Genomic DNA, 20,615 nt, shown 5'->3' with positions numbered 1-20,615 from the left:
ATAAACATCATTTGTTTCTACCTAAGAAATAGAGTTATGGGGAGCCAGGATGGTGGAGAGGGCACATGCTTCTTTCTAAGCTCTCCTGCTATCCTCACACTAATTATGAAATTCAGCCTCTGAATTAGTGCTAGACTGACAGAATCTGTGAATTTTGTGAGTGCAGCAAATTACCAGCAGAAGATAATTCCAATTATCTCCAGAAAAGGTCTGTTTTGATCAAGCAAGGGCATGGGAAAAGATGCTTAAGCCCAGGCAAAGAGGCAGAGCACAGAGGCCAGTGCATGTGTAACAGACAAGGGATGGGGTGTAGTCTCCATGAGGCAGAAAATCTCAGGGAGAACTCTACCATAGTGATGGCTGCTCTGCCTTGGTTGCAAACTAGTAGATCAGCAGAGAAGTTATAAAACATACAACAGAAATGCAAAGGGTAAAGAGTATATCCCAAAGTGCTGGAGCTTCATGGGACCTGGCCACACCCACCCAGTACCAGGAATGATTCAGCAAGATCCCAGCACAGTCATTGCTACTTCTGGGAGACTGTAGAGGAAGCTTGGAAGCTCCTTGCACAAAAAGCATATCCCAACTTAAAAAAAAAAATTGACCAAAAAGATAAATTGGGCTCTAACTATAGATAGTTTCTATAGTGAAAGAGAACAGATTTCAAATCCTGATGAGACTAAAAGTAAATTGTCTCCTGATGAAGGACCAAATGGTGATATAACCTGATCCCCACCACACAAGGCTCTCCTAGATGAAATTTTTAAATGATCTTAAAAGTGAGCTACAAGAAAAATGGGGAAAGGAAAGAAAAACTCTGCAAGAGAGTTTGGAGAAGGCATATAAATCATTAAAAGAAAGATTTAATAAAATAAAAGGTTCTGATAAAGGCCTCATTTCCAAAATATATAGAGAACTGACTCAAATTTATAAAAAATCAAGCCATTCTCCAATTGATAAATGGTCAAAGGATATGAACAGACAATTTTCAGATGAAGAAATTGAAACTATTACCACTCACATGAAAGAGTGTTCCAAATCACTATTGATCAGAGAAATGCAAATTAAGACAACTCTGAGATATCACTACACACCTGTCAGATTGGCTAAGATGACAGGAAAAAATAATGATGAATGTTGGAGGGGATGCGGGAAAACGGGGACACTGATGCATTGTTGGTGGAGTTGTGAACGAATCCAGCCATTCTGGAGAGCGATCTGGAATTATGCCCCAAAAGTTATCAAACTGTGCATACCCTTTGATCCAGCAGTGTTTCTATTGGGCTTATACCCCAAAGAGATACTAAAAAAGGGAAGGGGACCTGTATGTGCCAAAATGTTTGTAGCAGCCCTGTTTGTAGTGGCTAGAAACTGGAAAATGAATGGATGCCCATCAATTGGAGAATGGCTGGGTAAATTGTGGTATATGAATGTTATGGAATATTATTGCTCTGTAAGGAATGACCAGCAGGATGAATACAGAGAGGCTTGGAGAGACCTACATGGACTGATGCTAAGTGAGATGAGCAGAACCAGGAGATCATTATACACTTTGACAACGATATTGTATGAGGATGTATTCTGATGGAAGTGGATTTCTCTGACAAAGAGACTTAACTGAGTTTCATTGGAGAAATGATGGACAGAAACAGCTACACCCAAAGAAGGAATACTGGGAAATGAATGTGAACTATTTGCATTTTTGATTTTCTTCCCGAGTTATTTTTACCTTCTGAATCCAATTCTCCTTGTGCAACAAGAGAACTGTTCGGTTCTGCAAACATATATTATATCTAGGATATACTGCAACATGTTTAGCATATATAGGACTGCTTGCCATCCTAGGGGAAAAAACGAAACATAAGTGATTGCAAGGGATAATGTCGTGTAGAAATTATCCTGGCATGGATTCTGTCAATGCGAAGTTATTATTAAATAAAATAAAATTTATATATATATATAAAAAAAAGAAAGATTTAATAAAGTGGAAAAAGAAAACAGCTCCCTAAAATGTGAAATGGAAAAGGTAAAGAACTCCCAGGAAAACAGAATTTGTGAAAAGGAAAAAGAAAATAACTTCTTTAAAAAAATGTGAAAAGAAAAAAAAATTCAATAGAACAAAACAACTCATTTAAAAACTCAATTGGACAAATTCAAAAAAAAAAATAAAAAATTAAATGAAAATAATTCTTAAAAATCTGAACTGAACAAATGGAAATTAATGACTTAATGAGACAACAAAAATCAGTCAAGCAAAACCAAAAAAAAAAAAGAAAAAAATGTTAAATATGTACTTGAGAAAACAACAGACCTGGAAAATAGATCTAAGAGGGATAATCTAAGGATTATTGAACTCCCTGAAAATCATGATGAAAAAAAGAGTCTAGACACTATTTTTCAGGAAATCATCAAAGAGAACTGCCCAGATGTCATAGAGTCAGAAGGTAAAATAGCCATTGAAAGATTTCTTCAAACACCTCCTGAAAGAGACCCAAAATTAAAACTCCAAGAAATAGTGTGACTAAGTTTATGAACTATCAGACCAAGGAAAAAGTATTACAAGCAGCCAGAAAAAAAAAAATCAAATACTGAGAAGCCACAATAAGAATTACTCAGGATTTAGCAGCTTCCACATTAAAGTATTGAAGGATTTGGAATCTGATATTCCCAAAAGAAAAAAGGAATGTGGAATGCAGCCAAGAACAAACTACCCAGCTAAACTGAGGATTTTTTTTTCCAGGAAGAAAAGATGGGCATTCAATGAAACAGGTGAATTCCATTTATTCTAAATTGAAAAAAAAAAACAGAGCTAAACAACAAAAACAAAAAATTAACTTCCAAATATAGGACTCAAGAGAAACATAAAGCTTAAAACAGCTCTTGAGAACTGGATTTCTGTTAAGGGCATTCATAGAGAATGCATGTATAATTTGATTTTACTGTTATAATATAAAAAAAGGAACTAGAGGTGGAAAGGGTATTGTACCAGAAAAAGGAAAAAGTAGACATAAAAAGAGGGAAATTACATCTCATGAAGAGGCAAAGGAAACCTATTTTGTCTGAGGAAAAGAAGGGAGGGGAATGTAAATCGTGTGAATCTTACTCTCATCATTTGACTCAAAGAGAAAATATTAAACATATTTGGTTAACAGAGAAACTTCTCTAACCTCATTGAAAACTGGGAGAGGAAAAGCAAAAAGGAAAAGGGTAGACAAAATGGAATGGAATACAGAAATAGTAGGGGAAAAGCATAAGAAAGAGAAAGGTACTCTAAGGGGGAGGGACTCCAAGGCGGGGAGAGCTGCTTGAGGCAAATGGTGTACATAAATTGAATCATGGGGAGAGGGGTAAGGGAGAAAAGAATGAGAAAAGTATAATCTGGGGATAATAAGATGGCAGGAAACAAAGAATTAGTAGTTTTAAAGATAAATGTAGATGGGGTGAACTCTCCTATAAAGCTGAGGTGGATAGCAGAGTGGATTAAAAGCCAGAATCCTACAATATGTTGTTTACAGGAAACACATATAAAGCAGGATGATACAGAATAGTGCTAAAAAGCTGAAGCAGAGTCTACTATGCTTCAGGTGAAGTGAAAAAAAACAAAAAAAAAAACAAAAAAAAAAAACAGGGGTACCCATCCTGATCTCAGATCAAATAAAAGCAAAAAATGATCTATTAAAAAAGATAAGGAAGGAAACTATATCTTGCTAAAAGAAGGAAACTATATCATAAATAATGAAGCAATAACAACATTAAACATATATGTACCAAGGGATATAGCGTCTAAATTTTTAAAGGAGAAATTAAGAGAGATATAAGAAGAAATAGACAGCAAAACTATAATAGTGGAAGATCTCAACCTTGCACTCTCAGAATTAGATAAATCAAACCACAAAAAAAAAAAAATACAAAAGAAGTTGAAGAGATAAATAGAATGCTAGAAAATTTAGATATGATAGATCTTTGGAGAAAACTGAATGAAGATAGAAAAGAGTGGACTTTCTTCTTGGCAATTCATGCAACCTATACAAAAATTGACCATATATTAGGACATAAAGACTTCAAAATCAAATGCAGAAAGGCAGAAATATTAATTGCATTATTTTCTGATCACAATGCAATAAAAAACTTTAATCAATAAAAAGGCAGGGGAAAATAAACCAAAAAATAATCAGAAACTAAATCATCCCATCCTAAAGAATAAATGGATAAAATAGCAAGTCACAGTCACAATTAAGAATTTCATCCAATCAGATAACAATAATGACATAAAGTAGCAAAATTTGTGGGATGGAGTCAAAATAGTAATGAGGAGATTTTTTTTTTTTCCTCCAGAGGCTTAATGGCATAAAAAAAAAAAAAAGAGAGAGAGAGAAGATCAATGAATTGGGCTTGCAAGTAAAAAAAAAAAACTAGAAAAGAGCAAATTAAAACCCCCAATCAAACAATAATCTAGAAATTCTAATAATAAAAGGAGAGCTTAATAAAATTGAATGTAAAAAGGCTATTGAGCTGATTCTATGGGAAAAAAAAAAACAACAAAATAGATAAACCTTTGATAAATTTGATTAGAAAAAGGAAAGAGGGAAATCAAATTGTTAGACTTAAAAAAGAAAAGGGAGAACTCTTCACTAATGAAGAGGAAATCAGAGCAATAATTAGGAGTTATTTTGCCCAACTTTATACCAATAAATTTGATCATGTAAGTGAAATGGATGAATACCTTCAAAAATATAAGCTGCCCAGATTAACAGAAGAAGAAGTAAATTGCTTAAATAGTTCAATTTTAGAAAAAGAAATAGAACAAGCTATTAATCAACTCCCCAACAAAAAATCCCCAGGACCAGATCGTTTTACATGTGAATTGTACCAAACAATTAAAGAACAATAAACATTTGGAAAAAAAAAAAGAAAATGCAGGAGTCCTTCCAAATTCTTTTGATGACACAGACATGGTACTGATACCTAAACCAGGTAGGAAGAAAACAGAGAAAGAAAATTATAGACCAATCTTCCTAATGAATATTGACATAAAAATCTTAAATAAAATATTAGCAAAGATATTACAGAAAATCATGCCCAGAATAATATACCACGACCAAGTAGCATTTATATCAGGAATGCATGGGGTTCAATATTAGGAAAACTATTAGCATAACTGACTATACCAATAATCAAATTAACAAAAACCATATGATACCCTGAATAGATGAAGAAAAGGCATTTAATGAAACCCAACACCCATTCCTATTAACACTAGAAAGTATGGGAATAAATGGACTTTTCCTTAAAATAGTCAGGAGCATATATTAAAAACCTTCAGTATGCATCATATGCAATGGGGAAAAACTGGAACCTTTCCCAGTAAGATCTGGAGTGAAGCAAGGTTGCCCACTATCACCATTTTTATTCAATATTGTATTAGAAACACTAGCCTCTGCAATAAGAGTCGAGAAAGAGATTAAAGGAATTAGAGCAGGCAATGAGGAAACCAAACTATCACTCTTTGCAGATGATATGATGGTATACCTAGAGAACCCCAGAGATTCTACTAAAAAGCTATTAGAAATAATTCATAATTTTAGCAAAGTAGCAGGATACAAAATAAATCCCCATAAATCCTCAGCATTATTATACATCATCAACAAAATCCAACAGCAAGAGATACAAAGAGAAATTCCATTCAGAATAACTGTTGATAGCATAAAATATTTGGGAATCTACCTACCAAAGGAAAGTCAGGAATTGTATGAGCAAAATTAAAAAAAAAAGTTTCCACACAAATAAAGTCAGACTTAAATAATTGGAAAAATATTAAGTGCTCTTGGATAGGCCTAGTGAATATAATAAAGATGACAATACTCCCTAAACTAATCTATTTATTTAGTGCTATATCAATCAGACTTCCAAGAAAATATTTTAATGATCTAGAAAAAAATAACAACAAAATTCATATGGAACAATAAATAGTCAAGAATCTCAAGGGAATTAATGAAAAAAAAAATTCAAATGAAGGTGGCCTAGCTGTACCAGGCCTAAAATTATATTATAAAGCAGCGGTCATCAAAACCATTTGGTACTGGCTAAGAAATAGGCTAGTTGATCAGTTGAATAGGTTAGGTTCACAGGACAAAATATTAAACAACTATAGCAATCCAGTGTTTGACAAACCCAAAGACCCCAGTTTTTGAAATAACAATTCATTATTTGACAAAAACTGCTGGGAAAATTTGAAACTAGTATGGCAGAAATTAGGCACTGACCAACACAACACTGTATACTAAGGTAAGGTCAAAGTGGGTTCATGATGTAGACCTAAAGAATGAGATCATAAATAAATTAGAAGAACATAGGATAGTTTACTTCTCAGACCTGTGGAGGAGAAAGGAATTTGTTAACAAAAAAGAACTAGAGATCATTATTGATTACAAAATAGAATATTTTGATTATATTAAGTTAAAAAAACTTTTTGTACAAACAAAACTAATGTAGATAACATTAGAAGAGAAGTGATAAATTAGGAAAACATTTTTACAGTCAAAAATTCTGATAAAGACTTCTTATCCAAAATATGTAGATAAATGACTCAAATTTATTAAAAAAAAAATGAAGCCATTTTCCAGTTGATGAATAGTCAATGGATATAAACAGACAATTTTCAGATGAAGAAAATGAAACTATTTCCAGTTATATGAAAAGATGCTCCAAATCATTATTGATCAGAGAAATGCAAATGAGATACCACTATATACATGTCCGATTGGCTAAGATAATAGGAAAAGATTAATGGCTAAAAGATTAGTGGCTAATGTTGCACAATACTGGGGAAAACTGGTACAGTGATATGTTGTTGGTGGAATTATGAAGGAATACAACCATTCTGGAGAGCAGTTTGGAACTATGCTCAAAAAATTATCAAATTGTGCATACCCTTTGATCCAACAATGTTATTACTGGGCTTCTATCCCAAAGAGATCTTAAAGAAAGGAGAGACCCACATGTGCAAAAATGTTTGTAGTAGCCCTTTTTGTAGTGGCTCGAAACTGGAAATGGAGGGGTTGCACTCAACTGGAGTGCATTGGAGAATGCTGAATAAATTGTGGTATATGAAAGTTGTGGAATATTATTGTTTTGTAAGAAATGACCAGCAGGATGATTTCAAAGAGGCTTGAACAGACTTATATGAACTGATGCTAAGTGAAACAGGAAGTCATTATACATGACAACAAGATTATATGATGATCAATGTGGCTCTCTTCAACAATGAGATGATTCAAAATAGTTCCATTTGTTTAGTAATGAAAAGAATCGGCTACACCAGAAAGAGAACTATGGGAAATGAGTGTGAATTACAACATAGCATTTCCATTTTTTCTGTTATTGTTTGCTTACATTCTTGTTTTCCTTTTCAGATTTTTTTCTTTCTTTCAAGATCCAATTTTTCTTGTTTAGCAAGATAACTGTAAAACTAGGTATGCATATATTAGATTTAACATATACTTTAACACATTTAGCATGTATTGGACTAACTGTCATTTGGGGGGGGAAGGAGGGCAAAAGTTGAAACAGAAGATTTTGCAAAGGTCAATGTTGAGAATTACCCATGCATATGTTTTGTAAATAAAAAAAAAGCTATAATAATAATTCAATTAACCAAGAAATAAAGTTGTAGATCAGTGAAATAGATTAGGCACACATGACACAATAATCAAGTCCAGTAGCAATCTTGTATTTGATAAACCCCCGAACTCCAGTTTCTGGAAGAAAAACTCATTATTTGACAAAAATTGATTGGAATAATTAAATTATCCTCTGCCAATTCGCATTTTTAAAAGTAAGGAAATTTTTTTTTCTTTATCTCACATGATTTTTGTGTAAATCTTTGGGTTTCTACAAACTTGGGAGTGTACTTATTAATATACACTCAAAAATTATTATTTCATATTTAACATGTGTATGTATGTTTAAAAGGATAAATAATATAGGAACTATTTTAAGAAGGCCACTAAAAATGTTGATGAATCTCAAGATTATTCAACATATTCAACAGAGGTAGCATTCCTGACATATTTTATTTATTTATTTATTTTGTTGAGGCAATTGGTTTTAAGTGACTTGCCTAGGATCACACAGCTAGGAAGTGTTAAGTGTCTGAGGTCAGATTTGAACTCAAGTCCTTTTGACTTCAGGGCTCATGCTCTATCTACTGCACCACCTATCAGCCCCTCCATTCCTAACATTTTAAAGAGTGATCCTGAAATGAACTTCTACATGTTCCAAATACAGTTATCCTGATGTGAAAGTGTCATTTGAACTACCTGTTATATTTTTATATTCTGCTCTACCAAGAGCATTAATAGATCTTTCTCTCTCATATACACACCACATACACATACATTGAATCATAATAATAAAATTTGTAAAAATACATTAATCAAAAAGTAATGAAAAATTTTTGAACAATATATTCTATTTAATACATTTAAAAATTTAGAATAGAATACAATCAATCCATAGTCTCTGATTTCCTAAATATCTTCATGATCTGTAGCTCAATGAGTGTCAAGGGTAAAATGCTTTTATGAATTAAATTCTGATCTTCAAAATACCAAAGTAATTCCCAGAGTTAATATCACATTCAACTCATAACCAGGCTATATGAATCTGAAGCTCCCATTTTGATAAAGGAAAGAAAAAGTATCTTTTCGATGCTTATATTTAAAGTTGTTTTGAGAAAGAAATGGTATGTCAGGGAAGAGAATAAGTATTAAGTATATCCATATAAACAAGATAGGTAAGTTGAGTTTATATTCTTCCATTTATTGTGCATATGGTTAAACTGGAAATGATTTCACTTTATTGATTTACACAGTGACGATAAAAACTAATATTTAAGTAGTATTTAAAGATTTATGTACAATATTTAAAAGCTATCCTGATATATTATCGAATTCATTTTTCTATATACTTTACACAAATCATCTCATTAGATCCTCATAATAGGCCCATGAAGTTGTAATGAAAATGTTATTATTCCTGATCACCCCCATCACACCCTACACATATATTTTAGGGATGAGAAAGCAGCTTCATAGAGTCTATTATTTAATATTCATAACCACACAAATAGGAAAAAAAAGGAAAAGCAAAGTAAGAATTAGAACATATATCTTTTAATTCCAAATTTAGGACCCTTTATGATCTACTTTCCTACTTAATCAAAATTTCTAGTACAAGGCAACAGACAATCCTGTTTTCTGCGCCATCCAGGAAACTTCAGGATGCTACGGACTAATCTCAACATTTTAGCATTCCTGGCTTCCTTCAAGTTTTACTGAAAGACCCTTTTGCAACAAGCCTTTCCTAATCTTACTTTCCACAATTTTTTCCACAATTTATCCTGCATATTTTTTAATATTTTTAATTTTTTAAAGAGGTTGTTTGTTTATTTGTTTGTTTGTTTTAGGCATCTCTTCCTTATTAGACTGAGAGGCCCTTAATAGCAAGATTAATTTTTAACCTTTTATTGTATCCATATCAGTTGTGTCCAGCATGTCATAGTCCATTAAAAATATTAATTAAGTGATTGAAGTAATCAGACTAATTCTGAAATAAGCTTTTAACATTAGCCTGAGATTTTTACATCCTGGCCAATCTACTCTAAGAAAGTGATTGCAATAAAAAAAAAATAGCCATTGTCAATTTTTTATTCTAAATAGATTAAAGAATATATCATATTATATCATAATCATCAATATCAAATTATTTCATTCTAGTATTTTTGGCCAGGGTAGAATACATAATAGTTGAGTCTCTTATGCAATAATCATAAGAGAACATTTCTTTCTTATTACATATCCTAACTTCTACAAAATGAAGGTACCAATACAGCCTGCTTTTTGGTTCAATGAATGATATCTCAATAACCTGAAGTGACCCAGCTACCAGATGCTGGACAACTGAGAGTCTGTAATATCCATGAGTGAAAGACCAGTAGTAACATGGGTAGAACACTTAAATCACTTTATAGCTTAATTTGGGAAGATTTTTAGTGAGATTCATAACAGAGGTTAGAGATAAAACATAAATGTAGAATTATGCAGGTTGAGTACTACAGATAAGGATACAGTATTTCCATTGGTATGGCACTGAACTAGTAATGAGAAAAACTGTCGTTTTTATTATATTGGTTTGGTTTATCTATGAGCAATTAATTTAGTTAGATCTGTCTTTATTTGTGTGAAAAATGTTTTAAAATTGTTTTCATAAAAGTCTTGTACTTGTAGAGTCAAGTAGGCTAGCAGGTATATTTTTTTTAATTATCTGCAGCTATTCTAAATGACATTTTCTTTTTAACTCTTCCCATTGAGATTTATTAGGAATATAGAGAAATGTCAATAATATCTATGTGTTTATTATATATCTTACAATTTTGCTAACTTTTGGCTAACTAATTGTTTTCCCTAATTTGTTAGTTGATTCATTGGGATCTGTAAGTATATTATCAGATCATTAGAAAAAAAATGATAGTTTTGTTCCTCATTTACTATTTTAATTCCTTTAATTTCTTTTTCTTGTCTTACTGATCTGATCTAGTTAGCATTTCTATTACAATATCGAATAGTTTTGGTGTTAATGAACATACTTATTTCATCCATTAACATACTTAGAAGGATTATAGCTTATGCCCAATACAGATAATTCTTGTTCTTGGTTTTAGATTGATTCTTTTACTTTCTAATATTTTAAATAAGAATGTGGGTTGTGTTTTGCCAAAGGCTTTTTATGCATGTATTGATATAATCATTTAATTTGTATCCTTTTTTTGTGTCATTTTTACTGATAGTTTTAAAATTAGAACCAGACCTTTTTTCTGGTATAAATTCCATCTGGGTATAGCATATGATCCTTGTGCTACATTGCTATAATCTTCTTCCTTGTATTTTAATTAAAATTTTATATAGATATTCTTTAAAGAAATTGCTCTATAATTCTCTTTCTCATTTTGCTCTCCCTGGTTTATATAAAAGAAATTTGGTAGAAATTATTTTCCTACTTTTAAAATAGTTTATAAAGTATTAAGATTAATTATTTATTGATGATTTGGTAGAATTCACTTGCAAATCCTTTTTGGAAATGAGAATTTTTTCTTAAGATGCTTATTGAGGGCCTTTTTAAATTTCTTTTTCTAAGAAAAGATTTTTTTGGGGGTTTGGGGACATTTTGTTTCAATTATATTTCCTCTGCTGTTAGTGTGAGTAGTTTATATTTTGTAAACATTCATCCATTTCACTTACCTTATCAGTTTTACTTGCAGACAATTGGACAAAATAATTACTAATAATGCTTTAATTTCATCTTTATTGATGATTCATTCAACTGTGATGACCGCGTATTTAAAATCAGCAGGAGTCAGGAATTTAGGTTAAGGGAATAATCTTCAATCTTTATTCTCAGTAGAGGTGAGGGAGGATTGTGATAGCAATATGGGTAAGAAGAATTGTGATAGCAATATGGGCAGGAAGGATTGTGATAGCAATATGGGTAGGAAGGATTGCGATAGCAATACGGGCAGCTGCGACAGGAAGCCAGCTTAGCAGAGGGAGATCAGAGTTGAAGGGCCATCGCAATGACAATGAGCAGCTGTGTCAAGACGCCAGCCAGCAGTCTCTCCTTCTGCTTCCCTTTCCACTCCCTTGCCTCCACCCACCAAAAGCGTCATTTCCTATACAACACATCAGGACTTGCAACAAGAGTGGGCAGGGGGCATTCTTTCTCCAAGTATATCTATTAATAAAGTATGGTCCAATTACTATTTAGCATCATGTGCTTGGGACCTCAGTGCATCAACTCAAGCCTCAGCCCATTACATTCAACTTTTTTTGATATTAGTAATTTTTTCTTTTAAAAAATCAAATTAACCAATGATTTACAATTTTTTAAAAAATAAAAAATAATTTTAACTTTATTAGTTCCTTTTTTCCTTTAAATTTTATTAATCTTTCCTTTGATTTTCAGAATTGATTTTTAATTTTTTTCTTTTCTCTAGTTTTGTTGTTGTTGCAGGTTCAATTTAATGACTTTCTCTCTCCTTCATTTATTAATATATGAATTTAGAGATATAAAATTTCCCTAAGTATTATTTGGAAGCATCCCACAAATTTTGGAACATTTTCTCATTGTTATCCTTTTAAGGAAATTATTGATATTTTTTCTATGGTTTATTTTTTTTTCTATGGTTATTTATAAATAACATTCATTATTTAGGATTAGTTTTTTAAATTTCTAACTAAATTTTAATCTAGCTTTTCATAGCTCTTTATTTGATTTAATTTCATTATATTATGATTTTTAAAAGAGAAATTTAATATTTATGCTTTTTTGGCATATGATTTTGAGATTTTATGTTCAAATACATGGTTACTTTTTGTGCTAGTGACATGTGCAGGTGAGGAAAAAATATATGTTACTTTTAATTTACATTTGGTTTTCTCTAGGTAGTTTATTATATTTAACTTTTCTAAAATTCTATTCATCTCAAATTCTTTCTTATTTATTTTATTGTTAGATTTATCTAACTCCTGAGACAACACAGCTTTAGTTTTTATTTACTAATGTCATTAATTTAACTTCTCCTTTAAAAATCTGTCTGCTATGCCATTTGGTACATGTATATTTATGCATTGTCTATGTCACTATCTTTTAACAAAATGAATTTTATCTGCTTTTTGTTTTAATTACCTTTATTTTTGCTTCTTTCTCTTTATAAGATCACAAATATTTCTTTCTGACTTTCTTAATTTTCCTTATGCTAGAAGATATCTCATTCTGATCCTCTGTTGGATCTGCCAAAATAGAGTTACTTTTGAAGAATTATTATAGAATTGTTTGGAGGGGGATGTTAAGGGAGCTCTGTTGAATATTTACTCTACTCTGCTCCAGGGACAGAAAAGCCTTTTCTTGTAAAGCAAGTTTCCTGAAGGCAAAGAAAAAATGGGCACTGATGACTTTTTATTATAAGGTAATGTTGGTCCTGGGCAATTCACTTAACCCTATTAATAGACCTTAGTTCCTCATCTGTAAAATGAGCTAGAAAAGAAAATGATAAACCATCTTAGTATCTTGCCTAAGAAGACCCAAAATAGCATCATGAAGTTGGATACAATTAAAAAAGATTGAACTACTATCTACTTCTTTTATTTGTATGTCTGACCTTAAGAAATTTACTAATTAGTTGTTTCTGATCTTTACTTTCTCTGGATACCAGTTTTTTCATGACTCCTTATGGGGTCTCATAATTGAATGTGGAGATTGTGAAATTATGATTTATTATAACAAATATTTGATTTGTATAGTTACTTTATATATCTATATGCCCAGGATCACACAAAAAAATTTCAATAGAAAAGGGGTCATGAGTACAAAAAAGTTTAAGAAGCCCTGTTCTAGAAAACCTCAGAACAATCAAAATTTTATAGAGCTAAACTTCCCTAATAGTCTGGAATCACAAAATTAAAAATGAACAAATTCAGTTTTCTCTTACATTGACATAACAATTTGTATGACTTCTTTATCTTGTACTGTTATTTATATGTTCTTTTTTTAAAAACTTATGTAATGTCTCACAGGTGAAGAAATGAATTTGGAGGCATTTAAAATGTGTCACCTGTTTGCTTGACATTTTTCATTTAGTTAATCCCCATAATCTGTTACAAAGGTTTCCACTGGATAAACTAGTTTTTGATTAAAAAACAAAAACAAAAATTGTGTCCTAAACAGATTAAAATTATTTACAAAGACAGTATATCTTAATTCGGAAAAAAAAAGAAAGAAAGAAAGAAAGAAAGAAAGAAAGAAAGAAAGAAAGAAAGAAAGAAAGAAAGAAAGAAAGAAAAGAAAGAAAAGAAAGAAAAGAAAAGAAAAGAAAAGAAAAGAAAAGAAAAGAAGAGAAAAGAAAAGAAAAAAAAAAACTCATTACTTTGTAATCTTATCCTTTTTTTTTTTTTTTTTTGTTACCCATCTGTTGCTTTTCAATCTCCTTGGCAGCTATTTCATATTCAAGGCATGATCTGTATCTTTTGAGTTTTACATACTCTTTATGAGTCTCTTCAGTTTATCCCCTTGACTTAATCCCCAAACACAAATCAATAGGTTAAAATAGATTTTCATCTCACAATTAAGAAGCAAAATTATTTAAATTGTTTTTCTTGCTCAAGTGCCACATAAGTATCTATTAAAAATTTCATATTTTTTTCTAGGAAGTTTGATTCTCTTCCAAGGTAGTCAAAAAATTCAAAAGGTTCTGATTGAATAAAAAAAAAAAAATTCTTCTGGTGTGATATAGTGTGGGAGGATTTTTTTTTTTAATCAAGCAATTATACTCAAAAATTTTTCATCAGATTCCCTATTGAATATGATTTGAAGTTCACTGTCTTCAAAACACACACACACACACACACACACACACACATACACACACACACACATTCTGATTTATGAATAGAGAGTATTGATGAATAAATTTAAATAAAATTTATGAATAAATGATTCTTAATGTGAATCCAATGTGATATAAAATCTTCAATAATGTTTGTAAGCTATTGTATTTATTAGCCTCATTTTTTCTATTCTCTAATACACTTAACAATATCACAATAACTAATTTATTTTGCTTTAGAGCCAAATGAATTCAGTTCAAATGTGAGAAAGATTTGTGAGACTTTACAATGCCATTACAATTTGAACCTTTAATTTACAAATTCACCACACCTACTGGCCTTTTTCCTGAAAAACATTTTGGCCCTCTTCCTCCCTTTGCTCCTTCCTCATTCGCTCCTTCCTTACTCCCGCCCTCCTTTTCTCCCATCCTCTCTTTATCTCTTTCTTTCCTTGTTCCTCTTCTTTATTTCTTTTTATTCTTTCTTCCTTCATTTCTCCCTCCCTCCTTCCTTCCTGTCTCCCTTCCGTCCTTCTTGCCTTCTTTTTTCTTTCTTCCTTCCTATCTTTCTTCCTTTCCTCCTTCTTCCTTCCATCCTTCCTTCCTTCCTTCCTTCCTTCTCTTTTCTTTCTTTCTTTCTTTCTTTCTTTCTTTCTTTCTTTCTTTCTTTCTTTCTTTCTTTCTTTTTCTCTTTCTTTCTTTCTTTCTTTCTTTCTTTCTTTCTTTCTTTCTTTCTTTCTTTCTCTCTCTTCCTTCCTTCCTTCCTTCCTCCCCCCTTCCTTCCTTCTTTCTCTCTTTTTTTGTTTCTTTCTTTATTCTTTCCTTCCTCTCTCCCTCCCTCTTTCCCTTTCTCCCTTCCTTCCTTCCTTCTTTCTTCTTCCTTCCTTCTTCTTCTTTCTTTCTTTCTTTTTTTTCTTTCTTTCTTCTTCCTTCTCTCTTCTTCCTTCCTTCTTTCTTTCTTCTTCCTTCCTTCTCTCTTCTTCCTTCTTTCTCTCTCTTCCTTCCTTCCTTCATTCTTTCTTTCTCTCTCTCTTCCTTCCTTCTTCCTTCCTTCTGTCTTCTTTCTTTCTTTCTTTCTTTCTTTCTTTCTTCTCTTCCTTCCTTCCTTCTTCTTCTTCCTTCTTCCTTCTTCTGTCTTCTTTCTTTCTTTCTTTCTTTCTTTTTTCTTTCTTCCTTCCTTCCTTCCTTCCTTCCTTCTTCCTCCCTTCCTTCCTTCTTTCTCTCTTTTTTTGTTTCTTTCTTTATTCTTTCCTTCCTCTCTCCTCCCTCTTTCCCTTTCTCCCTTCCTTCCTTCCTTCTTTCTTCTTCCTTCCTTCTTTCTTTCTTTCTTTTTCTCTTTCTTTCTTTTTCTCACTCTTCCTTCCTTCTTTCTTTCTTCTTCCTTCCTTCTTCTCTTCTTTCTTTCTTTTCTCTCTTCCTTCCTTCCTTCATTCTTTCTCTCTCTCTCCCTTCCTTCTTCCTTCCTTCTGTTTTCTTTCTTTCTTTCTTTCTTTTTCTTCCTTCCTTCCTTCCTTCTTCCTCCCTTCCTTCCTTCTGTCTAATTTCTTTCTTTTTTCTTTCTTCTTCCTTCCTTCCTTCCTTCTTTCTTTCTTCCTTCTTCCTTCCTTCTCTTCCTTCCTTCTTTCTTCTTTCTTTCTTTCTTTCTTTCTTTCTTTTTTCTTTCTTCTTTTTTCTTTCTTTCTTTCTTTCTCTCTCTCTCTTCCTTCCTTCCTTCTTTCTTCTTCCTTCCTTCTCTGTTCTTTCTTTCTTTTTTCTTTTCTCTTCTTTCTTTCTTTCTTTCTCTCTCTCTTTTCTTTCTTTCTCTCTTTCTTTGTTCCTGCTTCCTTCTGTCTTCTTTCTTTCTCTCTCTCTCTTTCTCTCCCTCCCTTCCTTCCTTCATTCTTTCTTTCTCTCTCTCTCTTGTTCTCTTCCTTCCTTCTTTCTTCTATCTTCTTTCTTTCTTTCTTTCTTTCTTGCTTCCTTTTTTCCTTCTTTCTTTTGTTCTTTCTTTCTTTCTTTTTTCTTTCTCTCTCTCTCTTCCTTCCTTCCTTCTTTCTTCTTCCTTCCTTCTTCTCTTTTCTTTCTTTCTTTCGTTCTTTCTCTCTCTTCCTTCTTTCTACTTTCTTTTCTTTCTTTCTTTCTTTCTTTCTTTCTTTCTTTCTTTCTTTCTTTCTTTCTTTCTTTCTTTCCTTTCTTCCTCCCTCTCTTCCTCCCTTTATCTATTTCTGTCCTTCTTTCTTTCTTTCTTTCTTTGTTTCCTTTTCTTCTTTCTTCCTCCCTTCCTCTCTCCCTTCTTCCTCCCTCCCTCCCTTCCTTCCTTCCTTCCTTCCTTTCTTCTATCTTCTTTCTTTCTTTCTTCCTTCCTTCCTTTTTTCCTTCTTTCTTTCTTTCTTTTGTTCTTTCTTTCTTTCTTTCTTTTTTCTTTCTCTCTCTCTTCTTCCTTCCTTCTTTCTTCTTCCTTCCTTCCTTCCTTCTCTTTTCTTTCTTTCTTTCTTTCTTTCTCTCTCTTCCTTCCTTACTTCCTTCTTTCTTTCTTTCTTTCTTCCTTCCTTTTTTTCTTCTTTCTTTCTTTCTTTTGTTCTTTCTTTCTTTCTTTTTTCTTTCTCTCTCTTCCTTCCTTCCTTCTTTCTTCTTCCTTCCTTCCTTCTCTTTTTTTCTTTCTTTCTTTCTTTCTCTCCTTTCCTTCCTTCCTTCCTTCTTTCTTTCTTTCTTTCTTCTTTCTTTCTTTCTTTCTTTCTTTCTTTTTCTTTCTTTCTTTCTTCCTTCCTCCCTCTCTTCCTCCCTTTATCTATTCCTGTCCTTCTTTCTTTGCTTTCTTTCTTTGTTTCTTTTTCTTCTTTCTTCCTCCCTTCCTCCCTCCCTTCTTTCCTCCCTCCCTCCCTCCCTCCCTTCTTTCCTTCCTTCCTTCCTTCCTTCCTTCCTTCCTTCCTTCTTTTTTTCCTTTCTCCTTTCTCCTCTTTCTCCTTTGTTATGGTCTTATAATTTTAAGTCAAAGAAATATGTCTCAAATTCATTTGAAAGGTTTTTATTACAAGTAGTTCCATCATCTCAAATAACATTTTTCTGTGACAGAAACATTTTGTACTGTTATTAACTATTTTGAAGATGTGTGGTTTTCAGCAGTTCTATGCTGCAGTTTCTTGGTGACTTCTAGAAATCATTTTCACATTGCTCTCTTATTCTTTAGATTACTTTTCATTTATATCAAGTGACTGCTTTGCTTTCTTCAGAGCAATCTATATGCAGTGTCAATCTCCATCATCTCCATTCTGAAGCATTTCTTTCTTTTTTTTTCTGTGTTTGTTTTTGTCTTTTTTTTTTAGTAAATTTATTTATTTTTAATACACATTATTTTATGAATCATGTTGAAAGATTAAAATCAGAACAAAAGAGAAAAAACACAAAATTAAAAAAAAAACACACACACACACAGAAAAACAAAGTGATCATAGCATGCATTGATTTACATTCAATCTCTATACTTGTTTTTCTGTATGCAGATGACATTTTCTGCCCAAAATCTATCAGGAATGCTTTGGATAACTGAAACATGAGCAGAGGAAGTGTTTCATAGATGATCATAATATATTCTTGCTATTATTATGTACAATGTATTCCTGGTTCTGTTTGTTTTTCTAGCAAAAAATACATTTAATGTAAATCTTTCCATGCCTTTCTAAAATCAGCTTGTTCATAATTTTTTATAGAAGAATAATACTTCATTATATTTATATACCCCAACTTGTTCAGTCATTCTCTAACTGATAGACATTTATTGATTTTCCAGTTCTCTGGCACCATGAAAAGAGGTGCTACAATTTTGCACATGTGGGTCTTTTTCTGTTCTTTATGATTACCTTGGGATACACACCTAATAATGACATTCTTGGATCAAATGGCATGCACATTTTCATAGTCCTTTAGGCATAGTTCCAAATTGTTCTTCAGAATGGTAGAATTATTTCACCCTTCCACCAATAATAGCGAAGTGTCCCAGTTTTCCTACATCCTCTCCAATATTTATCATCCATCCAAGCCAATCTGAGAGTTTGAGGTGGTATCTCAAGGTTTTCTTAATTTGCATTTCTCTAATCTATAGTGATTTAAAGCTTTTTTATTTTTATTATTTATTATTATTATTTATGTGTTATATTTATTATGATTATTATTATTTATCATGTAATGATAGTTACCTTTAATTTTGTTATATGAAAAATGTCTGTTCAGAGCCGTTGACCATTTATCAATTGAGGAATGACTTGCAGTCTTATAAATTTGATAGTTTTTAAAATATATTTTAGAAATGAGACATTTAACAGAAACACTGGCTTTAAAGATTTTTTTCCCATATTTGTAATTCCCTTTTAAACTTGTTTCTTTTGGTTTTGTTTGTGCAAAAACTTCTTAATTTAATGTAATCAAAGTTGTCCATTTTATCTTTCATAATGTTCTCTAGCCCTTCTTTGGTCACAAATTCCTCCATTCTCCAAAGATCTAATAGGTAAATTATCCCTTACTCTTCTAATTTGTTTATGGTATCATCCTTTATGTCCAAATCATGTACGCATTTTGACCTTATTTTGGTATGGGGTATGAAATGTAGGTCTTTGGTACGCTTCTGGAACACTACTTCCCAGTTTTCCCAGCAAATTTTGTCAAAAAATGAGTTCTTCCAGAAGCTGGAATGTGGGTATTTATCAAATACTAGATTGATTATTGTGTCATGTGTAGCTAGACAGAGATGCAGAGAGAAGAGACAGAGACACTGATCTACAATTCTATTTCTTAGCCAGCATCAAATGGTTTTGATGAATATTGCTTTACAATATAGCTTTAGGTTTGGTACATAAAAGCCATCTTTTTTTTTTTCATTAATTCCCTTGATATTCTTGACCATTTGTTCTGTCGGATGAATTTTGTATTTTTTTCTAATTCGATAAAATAATTTTGTCATATCAGTTTGATTGGTATGACACTGAAAATGTAGTTCAATATAGGAAGAATTATCATTTTTTATATTACCTCAGTGTACCCATGAGCAACTGATATTTTTTCCAATTATTTATATGTGATTTTATTTGTGTGTTTTGTAATTGTGTTCATATCATTTTTAGTTTTGTCTTGGCGGATTGAAACCTGAGTATTTTATTTCATCTACAATAATTGTAAATGAAATTTTGCTTTCTTTCTCTTGGTGATGGGCTTTGTCAGTAATATATAGAAATTCTGATGATTTGCATGGGTTTATTTTATATCCTGTAACTTTGCTAAAGCTATTAATTGTTTCCAGTGGATATGTGGATGAATTTCTAAGATTATCTAAGTATATTATCATATCATCTTCAAAGAGTAATAGTTTTATTTCCTTGTTGCCTATTCTAATTCATTTAATTTATTTTTCTTTTCTTATTGCTAAAGGTAACATTACTCATACAATGTTGAATAATAGTGGTAATAATGGGCATCCTTGTTCCATCTTTTATCTTATTGGGAAAGTAGACAGCTTCTCTCCATTACAAATAATTCTTACTATTGATTTTAGATAGACACTATTTATTATTGTAAGGAAAATTCCTTTTATGGCAATGCTCTTTAGTGTTTTTAATTGGAATAGGTGCTGTGTTCCATCCAAAGCTTTTTAATGCATATATTAAGATTATCACATTATTTCTGTTGTTTTTGTTATAGATGTGGTCAATTATGGTAATAGTTTTTCTGATATTGAACCAGCCCTGCATTCCTAACATAAATCCCACTTGGTCATAGTTTATTATCCTGTTGATAGATTATTGCAATCTCTTTGCTTATATTTGATTAAAAATTTTTGCATCAACATTCATGAGGGAGATTGTTCTATTAATTTCTTTTTTTCTCTTTTGGTTCTTTCTGCTTTAGGTACCAATATCATATTTATGTCATAGAAGCAATTTGGCAATACTACTTTTTTTACCTATTTTTTCAAATAGTTTGTGTAGTGTTGAATTAATTGTTCTTTAAATGTTTTGTAGAATTCTTCTGACCCTGAAGATTTTTTCCTAGTGAGTACAGTTACAACTTGTTAAATATTTTTCTTAAATGGAACTACATTAAAAAAAATTTCTCTTTGTTAATCTGGTCAATATATATTTTTGTAAATATTCATCCATTTCAATTGAATTATCATACTTGCTACTGTACAGTTTTGCAAAATAGCTCCTAA

Source organism: Antechinus flavipes, chromosome 3 (genome assembly GCF_016432865.1).
Source record: "Antechinus flavipes isolate AdamAnt ecotype Samford, QLD, Australia chromosome 3, AdamAnt_v2, whole genome shotgun sequence".
NCBI classification, from domain to species: Eukaryota; Metazoa; Chordata; class Mammalia; order Dasyuromorphia; family Dasyuridae; genus Antechinus; species Antechinus flavipes.
The sequence above is the reverse complement of the archived record's forward strand: the minus strand, read 5'-3'. Positions refer to the sequence as shown.